The sequence below is a fragment of the Priapulus caudatus genome, unplaced genomic scaffold, assembly GCF_000485595.1.
Source record: "Priapulus caudatus unplaced genomic scaffold, Priapulus_caudatus-5.0.1 Scaffold71, whole genome shotgun sequence".
NCBI lineage: Eukaryota > Metazoa > Priapulida > Priapulimorpha > Priapulimorphida > Priapulidae > Priapulus > Priapulus caudatus.
Genome location: NW_014577132.1, coordinates 244,938 through 262,646, shown reverse-complemented (window position 1 = coordinate 262,646; position 17,709 = coordinate 244,938). Strand labels below are relative to the sequence as shown.

The 17,709-nt window shown below is 39.4% G+C and overlaps 1 protein-coding gene and 1 pseudogene across 9 annotated transcripts in view; one reads left to right on the top strand and one right to left on the bottom strand.

The window, feature by feature from the left end:
- LOC106821404 (F-box-like/WD repeat-containing protein TBL1XR1) overlaps positions 1-17,709 on the bottom strand; it is a 58,371-nt gene that overhangs the window by 32,987 nt on the left and 7,675 nt on the right. For 5 of the 9 annotated variants that reach the window (XM_014826172.1, XM_014826180.1, XM_014826175.1 and 2 more), the window contains exon 2: positions 3,352-3,433. The exons of 3 other annotated variants lie outside the window; for them this stretch is intronic. The gene's annotated coding sequence lies outside the window, so the exon portion shown is untranslated. Of the gene's footprint in view, positions 1-3,351; positions 3,434-12,807; positions 13,023-17,709 lie in introns of those variants that run through there. One more of the 9 variants, XM_014826177.1, reaches the window with a different exon arrangement.
- Positions 15,464-16,960, top strand: LOC106821397 (annotated as a pseudogene).

The window sequence follows — 17,709 nt, the reverse complement described above, 5'->3', positions numbered from 1 at the left end:
TATCCACGCCCATTGCCAAAACCTACCTAATTTGCATAATTTTTTTAAATATAAAAACCCCTAGCCCTTATTCATTTACATACCAAAAATGAGCAAAATCCGTTGAACCTGAACTAACTAATGGCAATTCCAATTTTTGCCAAAAAATTGCCGTGGCTCGAAAGTACGTCGACTGGCGTGCTCCAAAATAGGACGTTTAATATGGGAGCATAGCAGTAACAACTATACCCAATTTCAAACATGTGGGTCAAACGGTTCCTGAGTTATCGTTGACCGTAGCCAAATGTTGACGGACAGACAGACGGACGGACGGACGGACGGACGTACGACGGACGACGACCCATGGCAATAGCTCAGCTTGACGATGTCAAGGTGAGCTAAAAACAATGGAATCGTAGCAACACACTACAAGGTCATGACAATACATAAATTTGGCCAGCCATCTATGTCGCACTAGTTTTACACAATGCAATTACACATGTACAATTTACAAAGAAAGATGCACTTCATTTAGAGTACATCTACCCCATAGTATAAACGAAGACATGTATGCAGAAATCGCGGCGGGCGACTTATGTTATGAAATGCCACACAGTCCATGCGCGGCTATACAGGTAGAACCAATGCATTGCCTGAAGAGTGATGACGGAGAGAGACATCCTAAACCCTAGCTCCAAGAAACAGTCTTGCTAGGGTTAGAAGACCTATATTGACAATGTCATGTCTATATAGACCTTGTATAGACAATCAGTCGCACAGCCTCGTCGGGCTACCTAACCCATTCTCGATAAAGGCATGGCGGCCGCCTGCACTTCTTACAAATTCCCAAGAGGAAAAAACGATATCCGCGCATATGCTGTGTATGCACGAATGGTTTGTGTTTTTAAAGAGGGCATTCAGTAGTAATGTGGTATCGTGTAGAGCTGTATGGAGCCCTTCATACACTCACGTTACACCCACGCGACAATAGAGCAGTGCACTCATACAAAGACCACATGCGGATTTCAGTTTCCTCAAATATGTATTATCACATATATCACAGTTTGTACCACACATAGCTCTAGTATGAATGACCCCCAACACTTTTAATATATGTCTGGTCATTACATTGTTTTTAACTTAGTAAAGCAAGGATTAACTCTCATTTCAGATTTGGAAAGCAAGCCTGCATTATATTGCAAATCTATACCAGCATTATGGCAAGGAAGCTGAATGCGCCAAGTAAATCATCGGAAAACTGACCAAATCAATACTGAGATAGGGAAGTGCATAAATTCCATTGATTTTCAATAGGTTCGTGTGTCTGGTTATTGGGCTGCATTGAATCCGGAGTCAGACACGCACAAGGCCAAACTAGGCTCGCATCATGCGTACATATGCGTACGTATACGATGTACGTTGTTACATTAATTGTTACGACTGTTACGTGAACGCGGGCACAGGCACAGCCAGTACGACGTACACAAACAGGCATCACGCACGTACGCGAGCACACACACGCGCGCGCACACGCACGCACGCACACACACTAATACACAAATTCATGCCACATAGGGCAAGGTACGAACATGTACTCAATCATCTGACAAATTCTAAGTCCAAAAAATATACACCAATCTGACACCAAGCGATTATAACTGCCGATGACGCAAACAGCAACCCACCCTTCACAGAATATCGCAACCACTGCAGTGTGCCGAATTGATGAATTCATGAATTTTGCCAATACACATCTAAATGTATAGTAGCTGTTGTATTAGTATAATTCTGATAACTGGTAACAGTGAAATGTTTGTAGAAATAGTACTGCTATACAAATACATAACGATATTCAATTGCAAGCGAATGCAATTGAACTGATAGGACCAACATTTACATATATATTAACAAATTCGTATTCAATGAGATACAAGTATTTTGCAGGCATTTTTCTTTCGATGAGCATCATGATAGATTACGTAAACCTTGTCTTACGAATCACTCGGCAGGGTTTGATACCATGCTTAGCAATGAACCCATGGAGACCCTATAGAGTCATACGCAAATCCAGTGAAAGATGTTTATCCTACACGTACGCTGGCTGACCTAAATAACTGTCTGAAATGAACACTTGCTGCCATATAGGAATAGATCTCATAAAAATTACGAGCCTCTCTTATAAATACATCTCTGCCTGCAGCCAACACGCACGCCTGCATGCAAGCAGGCATAGAATCAATGCATATGCAGGGTTAGCCAACCATTTTAGTTCATTAGTCCACAGGACTAGTAAAAGAAAAAATGTACTAGTCCTTCCAAGATTCTACTAGTCCTGCCGAAGGACTCTTACTAGGCGCAGAGCGACGAGCATTGTGATTTGCCAGGAGGTATGTGGGGTAGGAGGGTGGAGCCCCCCTTCTGCTAGAGAGTACAGGGGTCTCCCCCAGGGTACAAGGGGTGTCCCCCAGAAAGGTTTTGTAAAAGACATTCAATTGTATAAAATATACGTAACTTTGATATGGCTCATAAGATTAAAATTAAAATTAAATTACTTAGGAGGGTGGGGTAGTGCAAATAAGCATGCAACAAATATGAAATAATTAATTTGGTAATTATTGCATTCAAAATAGCCATGTCATACCAGACATATGAAATTAAATCACGAACACCAGCAACATTGCCATATTATGATAGAATACCATAGAATGTTACATCGAAGTGGCTCAACGCCACTCTCAACATATCAGTTCCTGAATTCTAATCCAGCAGGAACTTATCAATAATAATATTAAAGCCAATAAGCCACGCATAAATAAACTTTTTTCAACCTATACCTATATGTAGTTGTGTTATATTTGAGCTCATATTATCACTATAAACAATATTATTTTGTACTCTAAGTGTAGGTTAGAAGCGATTTTTGGTACGTGCTGCAGCGTTCTAATTAGAAAAATCACGAATTTATCAGTATAGGTAAATTAGTTTATAGTGATATATAGTTAAAAAATATTTCAACCTTGGGTCAGGGTGACAAGGGCCTGAAGACTTTTACACCTAACAAAATATTTTGAGCACACATCATACCTTGTTTATCACAATAATATGAGTGTTCTATATGTCCTTTCGACTCTTTAATAGTTAGGAACAAACGGTGCTGCTACTCGGCAATAAAAAGATGTAGTGTGAATGGGCAGACATGATCCTGCAGCCAGTGGACCTGACTGGAAAGAACTATCCAACTTTTATGCAGTGAGTAATACGCCATAAAGGAGAGGCAGGTATTCAGGTGAAAAGATTATTACCAGCACTCACCTACATGACATTTTTCAACTTCATTGATTATCTCTTTACCACTAAAAATTTACTACTTACGAAGAATGTACATGTGCCAATCTGTAGTGGATTCAGCATCTCCAGGGAAACAGCCTTAACATGGATGCTTAGCTCATGGAATCTGCAAAATTAGATCGTATGTACAGGGGTAGAAATTAACTTTTTAACACGGGAGTCCAGCGGACTCCCTACCCTCAAAAAGAGTGAGTCCGCAGCAAAATGAGGGAGTCCGCAGTCTGAGGTTTAAAATTAAAGATATTAACAATAACGCATGTGCTTATTTTTAAGATTCATGCAATTGCATGTCTGCCAAATTTTCTTTTGACATTAGCTAAAAAAATACGGTAATTCCGCGAAGCCGTGCTCCGGAACGAACTAGTTTGTATGGCAGAATTTTCAGAGAGTCACATGGACTCCTGCATATATGTCAAATCAGGGAGTCCGACAGTAAATCAGGGTGTATTTGACTCCGGACTCCCATTAATTTCGCACCCTGGTATATAACACACACTGAATTAGTTTGTCAAATGTAGCTCCTAAACCAGCAATTATGAGACTCCTGTGAGACAACTTGTCAAGTTGCAGTAAAATAGTCGTATGACCTTGAAGTAACTGTAAAGAATAATTTATAAATTGTGCACTGATTGTGTTCCTTGTGCAAAAAATGAGGTCACACCATTGGCTTTCCTAATAAAGTATTTGACATACTATATGCACCACAGAAGTTGACACAGTATATAATCAAGATCAAGATAGCATATCCCTAAGCCTAGGATCTGTAGTGTGTACACACCACTGTACATAGCTAGCAGCAAGAGCCAAGACTATAGGTACTAGTACACATCTGTCACTGTAAATACAAATGCAAGCTTATGACTATTCCACAATGGTGCATACACTTGCATCATGCATCACAGCCTTTCAAAATGATATGCACACAAAACTGTGCGTAAGCCAATTCTGTAACACGTGTGTGGCCCTAGACCAGTGTGCCATTTTGAAACAAGATGCATTTGCACAAACTTGTCCAACCAACTATTTAGTTTTTAAACCACTTAAAATAGTAACATCATTGTAAAAACTCTGCAATTAATCATGTTTCAACACAGAAATACTCATTATTATAATGCACCAGTGAGACATTAAAATCGTTTCGTAGGCCACGTTAACCCTACGTGTGTAGGGTTCGTGAGCGAGGGTACATTAATTATAACTAGAAAGGGCAGTTGTCGCCAACTACATGTATCCTCTGTGTTCTCCCCAAGATGTGTAAGTATACCAAATTTGGTCGCGCTAGGTCAATTAGGGGCCCGAGTTATAAAGCGGAAAGGAAATATAATGAAGGTCAAGGTCAAGGTCAATGTCGAATAAAGGTTGCAGTGACTTGGTTTCGGTACGCGACACACATTCTCCCCAAGATGTGTAAGTATACCAAGTTTTGTAGCGCTAGGTCAATTAGGGGCCGAATTATAGAGCGGAAGGAAAATATGTTCAAGGTCAAGGTAAAGGTCAAATAAAGGTCGTAGTGACCTGGTTTTGGTACGCGAACACACCTTCTCCCCAAAATGTGTAAGTATACCAAGTTTGGTAGCGCTAGCTAGGTCAATTAAGGGCCGAGTTATAGGGCAGAGGGAAATATGATCAAGTTTGAGGTAAAGGTCAAATAAAGGCCGTAGTGACCTGGTTTTGGTAGCACTAGGTCAATTAGGGGCTGAGTTAGAGAGCGGAAGGGAAATATGATCAAAGTCAAAGTAAAGGTCAAATGAAGGTCGCAGTGACCTGGGATTGGTACGCTGCTCACCTTCTCCCCAAGATGTGTAAGTATACCAAGTTTGGTAGCGCTAGGTCAATTAGGGGCCGAGCTAGAGAGCGGAAGGGAAATATGATCAAAGTCAAAGTAAAGGTCAAATGAAGGTTGCAGTGACCTGGGATTGGTACGCTGCTCACCTTCTCCCCAAGATGTGTAAGTATACCAAGTTTGGTAGCACTAGGTCAATTAGGGGCTGAGTTAGAAAGCGGAAGGGAAATATGATCAAAGTCAAAGTAAAGGTCAAATGAAGGTTGCAGTGACCTGGGATTGGTACGCTGCTCACCTTCGCCCCAAGATGTGTAAGTATACCAAGTTTGGTAGCACTAGGTCAATTAGGGGCTGAGTTAGAAAGCGGAAGGGAAATATGATCAAAGTCAAAGTAAAGGTCAAAGAAAGGTCGCCAGTCAACCTGGTTTCGATACTCTGCACACCTTCTCCCCACAAGGTAGCTATAACAAGTTTGTCACGCTAGTCAAAGTAGCGCTTAGTTTAGAGCAGAAGGCGAAAATTCCATACCGGCGCAGGCGGTAAGCCCGCGCTGGCTGGAGAGCAGACAATGAAACCATATTATCCGCACTTCTCGCGGGATACAATAATTAATAATTACGGACCCACTTCAACTAAAACTACTTCTGTTAGCGTTTACACTATCATATCTAGGCAACGTATAACTGAAACAGTGTCAGTTATACTGAAAAGTCTGTATCCTTACATTAATACTTAAAAGGTGGCATTCTCACAAAAATTTGGAACAGCGGCACTCATAAAATAAGCAGAAAGTATTATTGTAACTTGACGTTTTATGCCCGTATTATGTTGTGATAACTCATATAAACAATAAATGCTCTAGAATATCGTTCATTCAAACTTTAAGACTACAAGTGAAAGTTATCGATGAATGTTATCAAACAGAAATAACGTTTTACTTTTGCGCATGTGTGACGCATCTCTTGATGGCCAATGCCGGTATTTCCAAGCGCTTTGAAGGTCAGCAAGGATGCATTATCTACATACATATTCATATAACACGTTTAAATATAGATATCTATAGCTGTGCTGGTGACGTGACCTGCGTAACTCCTTCCGCCATTCCATAAGAAAATAAACCCCCCCCCCCCCCCCCACCCCCCCCCCCTCCCCCCCCCCCCCCCCCCCCCCCCGGAGAAACACGTATTCGTCATTTAAATTGATTTTTCATGAAGCGAAATATAAGCTTGATTTATATTTTTACAGTATTTATTTTTCCGAAGTTAAGCCTTCAGTTAATGTGTACGAAGAGTACTTACTTACATTTTCACATTGATTGCAAATTAAATGCTGCATGGAGAAACGCATCTTTAACACCATGATATACCACATTACCTTCTCGCACTCTCTAAGTAGCGAGAACGAAGTCTAATGTGTGATCTACTAATACTAATGTAAACCCAACAAATTAACGCTCATAGGCTATCCCAGGGTCATGCCGACGTTACACCTAGTAACTATTTGATCATTTTAGCGTTAGGTTGGATAGTTAGAGTTATGGGGAGTAGGCGTAGCAACTCCAGACTCGTTAGGAAAAGTAGGCCGAGACCGCCGCAATTAGATAGTACCAGGTACGTCGTTTACTGATCGTTGCCAGGGTACGTTTGCTGCATTATCCCTGCGAGGACTACACCCTCTCAGCGAGTAGTAAACTCCTACTCTTTTGGGTTACATTATTGTTCTCGGCTCTAATCACCTTATATTTATACAATTGTGCATTACCATTGACAGTATAATGAACGGTATAACAATAGTAAAATAAACAAATAGCATGAAAATTCCAGTAGCAGTATCATACCCAAGGTTAAAGGACGAGAGCGCTTAACATACGTTTACAGCCTCTTCCTGCCACCAGAATAGATTCTAAATTTATAGCAGACAATAATAGTACATACTTTTTGTCAAGCTCGCATAATTTGTCTCTCTCCCGCTTTTGATAATGTATACTCCTTAACCGCTTCGAATCCATAAAGACAAAATCGACTACAAATTACAACGATTCACACACCAACTCAAAATTACCTCCAGCAATACGAATTCCTATAAAAAACTCTGCAAAAAACCCTACATCCAGCATGCTTAATGCCAGGAAACGGCACGTACGTTAATTCGTTCCAAGTGCTTCTTACTTAATCGATGATGCGTATCACTAAACGAAGCGAAGTAATAACTTTCAAAGCTAAAGTAAAGACATCTCTTCAACAAACTTCGCCAATCTGATAAAGATGTTTTTAGCTGACCAGCTTAATCAGCACTGCACATGATTAGATCTAGTTCAGACCTAATGTGACTAACCCCATAGGCTTAGAGCCGTAATGAGCATAAGCAAGGCTAAGAGTGTCAGTACGCTTCTGCTAGACCACCATCACTCATCAGACTAATGTATTTCTATGGCTGAACCACATTATGCTATATTACGAATGAAACGTACCTCTTCTTACGATGGTATTTCGCAGGTCAGGCACAGTCGTCAATATAACGTATGTCCTTAGTCAGTGTCAGATACATCAACACATGATCTCGTCTTAGAAATATTACAGTAGTTTCCCGCCTCTGCCTCACATCATTATAGACATTTTACGCCATCTAATTGAGCGCGACTTTTACATGATTAACCAATTCGAGACGTTTTGCAACTTCGCTCGATCACCTTGGCTTTAATCTATTCAAAGAGAATGAATCTAAAATAAGGCATTAACTACATGTTTTGTGTGAAATACGTATTATTTGGCTCATTAAATGTCTTTGTGATATCACATAAGTACATTGAAACGTATCATGATGATGAATCTGAGAGTAATGATAAAATAATGAATGTAAATGATGAAATAATGAAAATTAATAATGTAATAAGTAGTAATGAAGTAATATACATAATAAAGCTTATCTTTTCTATAAAACACAAGATTGCCAAACAATAATCTACTATTATAAATAATTAATTAACGTCAGCGGTTCAGTTTGTCCATTGATAGTATAAATTATCCGAATATTAAAATTTTTAACAATCTATTACCAAGAGACAGAGATTATACTATATACAAAACTAATGGATAATAGTTGCTGATCACGTGCTATGATTAGATCCCTTTCAAAATATACAAAATGCTTGAAAATTATCAGAGGAAACGTGCACACACGCAAGCATGTACGCACTCATCCGGCGTAACAGCGCAACACACAAAGACAATGCACCCATACTCACGCCACATACACTACAGCGATCTATGAGCATTACAGTTTCATGCAATACATCACAATCTCACAAGAGGAATTATTTGTGTATTCACCTGTAAGAATAAAGCATAACACACAATCAATACCGGATTGCATATAATTTCATGCTTAACAACTTTCTCAACACAAATTAATAACAAGACTGACAAATAATGCAATTTTTATAACCAACTTATTGTATAATTATGAAATCCATTACTTCTTACCTTACTACATTTATAATATGTATCCAAGCACTGATCTTTAAATACGTGAGCTCTACAGCTGTAACTCAATAGGTATCTTGCTAAAGCTGGCTAATCTTTAAGCAAATGCATGCATACTTGTCAAAGTCCAACCCATTGAGCCTCTTGTCATCCCACGCGCGCAAAGACATTCTCCTACACAACATCTACGACTGCCAATAAAATTCCAACACCTGTCGCCTCAGCTTCCACCACATCGTCCTACTGATGTAAATCAGGCTAAATGACATACAATTAATACATCGCATTTCCAAGTACTACGTATGCTGATCAACATAAAAGTCACAATACAATTTTTGGCCCTTAAACTAAACAGATACTTATGCAACAGTGTAATAGGTTTTGTTGAAACTACCAAGCAGTCCATATAATAACTATAGCAGAAATTCATAGCCCCATATAGGTTTTATACATTATCAGTAGTATTCATTGTATATGATCTGATATAATAACTAAGATAAAAAAATGTCTGGATAATTATATAGTGATTATAATGATCTTCATCTCTATAAACAGAGCATAACACCCAAACTAGAACAAATAACGATCAGCAATAACAAGTTTCCTCACGGGGAATTTCTCAAAAGGAATATGCTGATTTTAGGCAGATGCAAGGGCAAAAACTTGGACCGGGGTCTCCTACCAAAATGCACTTCATTATTACAGCAATATAATAATGCCAAATTGAGCCACCGAGTCACAGCGTTAATCATCTATCAGTTAAGCACAAAATTAAAAACCTCTTAAAAAACACAGCGATGACGGGACTGAGTCGGTGTTCCTGGAGTCGTGAAAGGCTACAAACAAGCTTACGAAATTAAACGTTTATGTCTTTATAGATAATTAAGGCAGTCAGACTCAAAATACATTATAGAATGCTATGAGCGAAGTACTACCGGGATATACTTTTAATACATTTTATCAACAATACGCCCTCTGTCTCGTCCTTTGTCCTCTCACGCTATCTGCTGCAGCATCTATAAAATTGCGTCCTGCCATTTTAACCTTCTTCATATGTCTTCCCTTATTTTGATGATGTTTACTCACATTTAATAATGTGTACTGACCTGAAAGAACTATATGCAAATCATATGTAGCAGAGTGCATAATTATCGCAGCCCCACTAGCTCTCACCCGAGTATACTGCGGGTAATTATTGTCATGGCCAGCTTATCATAGGCAAACACCGCCCTCTGAGACCGGTGCTTCAGCCGTCGCTAGCCGAAGCTACCTATACATTTTTCCATTTTATACTCATTAACGAGCAATATACAACCTAATCAGTTTATAGCTGAATTATATCAATGCCAATAATTATCACATTTTTCGGGTTTAGCCTCTTGCCTAACACCTGACTTACAACAATGGATACAGGCTCTGGCTACCATAAACAATCTTAAAGAATAAGAATCCCATACTGAAGTGCTAACAGATTATAATCAAAAGGCTGCATAATTTCTCGCCTAGCAGCTAACTTACTGCAGAACTTAAATGCCAGCATTATTTGATCAGAAAGTTACTGATAGAGGTGCGAACATTTGCCAAGATTAACACCAAAGCTGAAATTGCCCAGTTACTATCACCAGATTTGCTGACCCAGCACAGGGATGTAGGAATTAGAATCAGAATATTTATTCTGATAACAATATATGATAAATAAAGTATCAAGAAATCGAGATACGAAAACCTTACTAAATTGATCATCCTAATAAAGCAAGGTAATTCAGGTTTAAATCAAAGTTTCGATGAATCAAAAATTTTAATTGACAACTACTTTCCTTTGAATAAATTATAGTAATACTCCTGCGAATTTAGTATCACCGCTTTCACTACCCTTGTTATATAGAATAGTAATTGCTCACAACGCGCAGCCGCTCATGAAGAGCAATAGGCCGGACAGCTATGATTACATTTAGCGATATTTGGACGGAATTTACAAGAAAACTGTCCGGCCTAATAATAAGGTGAAAGAGAGCTATAGAAATCACTAAGAAATTGGTAGTAAAATCAGTATTCTATTAAAGTTAGCATTATTATTTTATTGAACAACCTCAAGTGCCTCTGCGTTATACCACACCCACCATGAGTACTTCTACTTTACTTCTATATTACTGGACATCCTTATTAAGAGAATGCGCTCACTCGTTTTTTCTCTCTACGCACCGTCAGCAACGCAGCGTGATCTGCTTCCTCGCCAGGGAGCAGAGGAAGCAAGTACCTTTTGCTTACAACATAGATTGTGCTATAGTCCTATGCAGAACAAGGGCTTATAGATTACTAGAGCTCATTTATCGTTATGTTCTCGTACTCTGTCAGGTGAGCACTGCACTGCACAACCCAATAACAACGGGATACCTGGGCTCTAAATAAATAGTCTCCACATAAATTGACAAAATGAGGATACCCCCAACTGTGAGTGCGTTGTGGTGAGCCCGCAGACAGTAAACGCTCTCTGCGGATTGTGCCAGTTTCACAGAACAGATGCCGAAACGACTGCTACAGTCTATTCAACTTGGGGATGTACATTACTCAAGTGGCCATGTATAGTTGGGTGTGTTTTGAAACAGATCAGTACAAAGACTAAGAGCATCAAAAATATGTGAGCTTCTATTGATACAATACCGACATGTCGCCATCTATGACTCAGCGCACCTATTATCAGTAATACCGAATACCGCTGAGACACTTACAATAATTGCTAATTACTACTAAAAGTGAACTATCATACAGATCGAGAACACTACAGCTACTGAGTAGATCAGTTCAAGATTCAAGGATTCTGACAATCGTAGAATAAGTAGGTAAGTTAAGTTAATAACAGTTTTCAGAACTAAATTTGACATTCGCCTATAAGTGTTGCTTAGCTACAATTAATTGTCGGCTTTGCTCTGCTTGAACTTCTCGCCAGATAGAGAAACCAGAAAACGAGCCGAGAACTGGAATCTAAGGGTCCCAGAGGGTGATAGGTCTAGCCCCGGGGGTAGATGCCCGGAACGTACCTCTGCGATACGTCCGATTTAACCGGAAACGCTACCCTTGGTACGTGATATTATATGCCGAACATAACTCGACTCTCATAAATACGTCTAGCAGTCGCCTACGCCTACTCCTTAACCTAAACAACTAATCCTAACCCTAACTATCAATCATCCACGTTACGTTCCGGTTTACCAGACCGTACTCACCGTAAGTTCCCGCAGACCCTGAGGGACATGACCCCTATATACCTCGTAGCCCCGTACGGTCTAGCACAAATTAAATTGTGCCCTAAAAATTGTTATATTTCTGATGTTATTTAAGCGGCCAATAGCCTTCCATAGACAAACACTTGTGAATCTCTGGTCGTGCAAAATAAGCACGACAACCCTTTTCACTTATTTAGGCCGGCCTTACATGAAAATTCAGAGACATAATAACCAAAGCAGGCACTTTAATTCAACTATCTTTACCTTACATCTACAAAACACTTGTCATAGCAGTATTCTCCTCTTCAAAATCCCGTTATTTTAATTAAAACATTCACGACATAAAAATCACGAAATCTTCGCTACACACAAAATGCCAATCTTGGATTGAAACCGACACATCGACCATTCTCACTCCTCGCAATGAAATCATCGCTAGACGTTTCCGGCTGCGTTCAATGCAAGATTGACCGTTTGTGTACGCGGAAGTTGTGCCCCTTAATTTTTCTAGTCGTGAATTTTATATAAATAAATCCGGTTAAAGAGATGCAAAATACTGCATGACAAAAGTGTTTATTAAACTGTAACGTAAATGTTATAAATTGACTGCTTTTAGGCATATTCTTTTGATTTTTTATGATACAACGCCCGCATATATTGAAAGGTTGTCGTGATATTTGCAACGACAGAAATTCACAGGATTTGTCTATGGACGCTATTGCGCGCCCTAAAATAACACTCAGAGTTTATAACAATTTTTAGGGCACAATTTATTCATTATTGGTCTAGCCCCTAGGCCTAGCCTCTAGGGACCCGATCACATTCATTTCTAGTCAGAGATTCCTCTGACCAATGCCCACACCGACGATTTTGGTGGATTTGGTGTGGGCCTAGAACGCCTAGGGCATAGAACGCCTAGCCCACACCAAATCCACCAAAATCGTCGGTGTGGGCATTGGTCAGAGGAATCTCGGACTAATTCATTTCATACTTTCACTGCGGTGCCGCCTTTTTTCTCCTTCCCTCCAGCATCTTCACTTGATGTCTTGGCTGATTTGCCAGCTTTTACGGCTCCTTTGCCAGCAGCTTTTCCTTTTGGGGGCATACCAGCTAATGTATATAAAAAATCCCACTACTATATAGTGTATATGCTGAATTACACAAATAATAAATATTATCGGCCATTCCTCGGGAATCGCTAGACTGGTACCCGCTCCCACCTCGATTACTCGATCGATCGACCCATCGAGTAACTAAGCCGAGAGGTGGGACCGAGTACCAGTCTAGGGAATCGCTATCGAAGTAGACTGCTCTGCTGTTAACCACGATAGGTGCGCCACCTTTTGTCGGTTCCCATAGACACCGCTTGTGCTTGCTTAGTGATCATTCGTAATCTGCTAGTGTTACTGTTACTGTTAGTACTGTTACTGTTATTGTTGAATATTTCCTGGTATGTAGTTAGTAGTAGTCTAGTAGAAGATTAATTAGCAAACGACCGTTCACAGTAATCATTTACATGAGTCATGATAATATATTCCTAATATTGCTTACTGTGCCTTAGCCTTAGTTTAGGCTTAGGCACGAGTGGGTCGTTGTCGTAACACTAACACTAACAGGTAGTGAGGTACTACTACTAGTACTACAGATATGTACCCGAGGTAGTTTTAGGTTGTTTAGTATTATGTTTATATTTTTATATGAGGTTAGTTTAGGGTTAGGGTTAGAGTTAGGGTTAGGGTTAGGGTTTAACCGTTTAGGGTACACTTCTGTAGTACAAGTCTGGTACACTAAGTGACTTTGTGTATACATATATATGTACCTCGGGTACATATCTGTAGTACCTGTTACGACAACGACCCCTTGAGCGTAACTTAGAGTTACTCAGTTAGTATAGCCGCACCAGCCGCACTATCATGACTGCCTGCGCATCCAAACGCTAATTTCTCCAGTAGCTGAGTATAGGCCTACTTGACTAGCAAATACTTCGTGTCATGCATAATCACACTATCTTATAGCAAAATAAACTCTAGTTCCTTCTATTTCACTGCGCGTTTGCTTAAAACCCACAAAAAAAAGAGGTGCGAAATCTGGTAATCTGGCGCCAACGCCGACTTGTTTGCCAAACAATTTAGCCTTAAAGCGGTTAGGTGACGTCACATGTTTTTATCTTTGTTACACCCGTACCGCTGTACCGCAGCACCACTGTACCGCAGCACCGCTGCACGGTTGCTTGGGAGAGCAACGCGAAACTGTCAACAACATCGGAGAATTTGAACAACATTGGAGGTATTTTCAAATGCCTTTTATAAGACAACAGCAGTGAAATGGGAGAACTAGAGTTTATTTTGTCATAAGGTAGTATGATTCTGCATGACACGAAGTATTTGCTAGTCTAGTACTGGAGAAATCAGCGTTTGGATACGCATAGTGCGGCTTTAATAGTAATGACTAATATAGTAATAGTAATGGTGCAAATCCACTTTACTCTTTAGCCTAGGCACCTTATGCTTAGGTATCACAGTGAATGTGCAACAGATTTCTGTGTATCATCAACTGATGCACAGACTTTCTGTATATCAAGGAATACTACTAGTATAGTAGTACTAGGCTAGTAGTACTAGTACTAGTAGTAGTACTACAAGTAGTATTGCTACTTTGCTAGCTTACTTAGTTACTACTAGTGGTGGGTTCATGGATATAAGCGCTGACCACAATCCATTTTCGCAATATCATGAATATGTGACATGTGCAAGTGTGCAAATGACTGAAATGTGGTCTTAATTCTTATATTCGTGGGCCGGTCCCTATGCACCTCCGTGGGGGGGGGGGGGCACTCTCCCCACATTATGGTAGGTATGTGCCACTGTGAAGTCAAAAATGGGGGGCTCTGGAACTAATTAACTCAGACCTGAAAATGGGGGTCTCTGGAACTAATGTTTGTATGAATGTGGATGCTCTGGAACTGGCTATGTTCAAAAATGGGGGTCTCCAGTTCATCATCGGATGCAAATAACAAGAAAGCAGCAGCAGCTGACCATCCATCCATTCATATATGCGTATGCGTTGCAGTGCATGCCTTCACGGCCCGGCTTCAACGTATTCTGAAGTACGATGCACTGGAACGGAAATGTATAAAAAACTAGGGTCTCTGGAATGACAAAAATACAAGATCTGCATGAGGTAAACTAAACTTTGTGATGCTCATGGAACGAGATATTTTAAAAATGCAATGCCACTGGAATGGAAGTTTAGGTTGAAAGTGGGGGTCCTCTCCCGAGGCACATACCTACCATGCAATATATATATGAAGTGCCCCCTGGGATATGCACTTCATAACTGTTCTAAATATTTATTTGGCCCTCTTCTTACCCATAAAAAGCAAAAGTGCAAAATAAGGGGTCAAAACGTGTTAAGAGTGATATGGGTATAGATTTACCCATTTCCCTTGGCTGTAATTGGTACATATTCATGATATGATATTAGTTTAGCCCAGAGATTTCTCCTCATTTTATGGTTTAAACATAAATGAGGAGAAATCTTCATAACCCGGTTGAAGTGATTTCACCTCAAAATATATTACTAGTGGTGTTACATTATTCAATCTTGCTTCATCTTGTGTATCTTTTAGCATCGAGATCAGACGGATTGCTACTTAAATTAAATATGGAGACAGATGCTGTCCATGAGAGCTTAGAGGAAAACCCTGCTGTGGACCCTCGTAAAATGAGAAGCATCATTGCAGAGGACCCAGAATGGTCGTTAGAAATAGTTTCAATGCTGAGCGACCTGTGCATTGAAAACATGTGAAAAAACTTTGCAGCGTAACCTTTTTCTAATTACAAACAAACAAAAATGTAAAAAAAGGAAGTTGACTGGCATTTAAAATAATTGTGACAATGTACTTGTCATAAGTGTAAATAAAGTGATTGAAGTTGAATTGAAATTGAATTGAAATTGAATTAAAATTGAATTGAATTGAATTAATTGTATTAAGTGACTCAATTACGATAATAAGCATAATTAGAAAAATGTAAAAAAAGAGTTGAAAACTATTCAAAATTCCTGTTTATTGTGAAATTCTATGTTTAGTAACTTTCACAATAAACAGGAATTGTGATAGTTTTCAACCTTTTTTTTACATTTTCTAAATTATGCTATTTTTTTAATATGCCTAATTAAATTTTCCAATAATGATATGATTAATAATGGAATATTGGAAGCTTATAAGCACAGCCACACATTTTCTAATTTCAGATCATCCGATTGTGGATTGGCGTCTATCAAAGCACAGAAAGAAGGTCATTGAACGTATTCAACATTGATCCAGTTTCAATCACAGCACCATTGATTTGACGATGAATGTTATGGCAGCGCTTGCTGCACACACAGGTGGAAAAGTTTGTGACGTGTCTTTGTGTGGAAACAGCTGGAAGCGAATGTATTTTGAATATAGCCTACAAGAGCTTGTTCAAAACTTATACCAGGAAGGACTGAACTGATGTGTATTAGCGAACTGCTGCAGTTTGGGATCAGGAAATTATAAAGTGTCTGAATATCCAAGGTAATGTTGCCACCTATGAAGGAAGCTGCACAGGACAAGGATAGTGACACATCAGATGGAGAGAGGAGTCAGGTACATGCATGGAAGTATTTTGTGATTTACTTAGATTTCGATGAAATGTGTCATATTCTTTAGATTCAATAAAAAAGTAGGAAGCATTATACAAAGTGTTAAAAAATAGTACTTATCACTATTAACAAGATTATGTATATCAAAAATGTTTTCTGTGATAATAATATGCATAAATCTATGTTATTTCTATAAGCAGAACATATCTGACATACTACTAAAATTAAGAAATGCATTTGTGTACCACTATATAATAAGGTTCACTGTACAGCTGTTACCTTAGTTCCTCACAAAGCTGAATAGAATTACTAATACTGTTATCCCTTATGACACGCTTCTTCTTTTACATGTATTACAGGCCAGGATGAATTAGCATAGATCACTTTGACTTTACGTGTGCTGAATATCACAGCTGCCATGTCTTGAAGAATTCCGAATCACATACGAGTTCGTAATTGTGGAATGAACTTCGAGTGGGTTGTTTCTCTTCACCTTACAGGACTGCACCTTCTAGCAAAGTGTCTCTCTGATTGTAAAACGCTTCGAGTGCTCAAGGTCACTGAGGAGCAAAGTCAATGACGTCCGATGTAAAATGCTTGCAAAGGCATTCAGAGAGCACCCTGCTCTAGAGGAACTGCGATTTGTCACATAAATCTTATTAAGGACAGTAGGTTGCCAAGTCATTAGCAAAACTTATTAATGGGCAGAGCAAGCTCAAGAGGTTGAAACTTGCAGACAACAGTATTGGTGAAGAGGGAGGGCAAGCCCTCGCTGCTGCTTACAGAAGCAATGACACACGCTTGTCCACTTGGACTTGCGACTGAATTGTCATTGGTGACGAGGGCGGAAAGGCGCATTCTACACAGCTTCTCCTGCGAAGAATTCAACACTAAAAGAGTTGGATATTTCGGCCATAATGTGACTGAACGTGGAGCTGTAGCTACAGCTCTCAACAGCTCGTGGTCGCAAACACTAGTTTGGCAAATCCTAATGATGTATGGAACATAAAATTGGACCTGTATGGTTTATCAATCATTATTCATTTCCCTTTACTGTAAATTTTGCCTTATTTCGCTGTTGTCATTTTTTTCCTGTCTTATTTTATTATACTTTCTGATATGGCACATACCTTGGCTTCATCGATTCTGGTCCATCAAATCTCGTTAGGATTCATGTCCAGCTCGGAACAAAACTGCGTTTTATTATTATATACCGATTTATAGTTGCACATTTTTTCATAATAGACAAGTGAATAACTCGCGA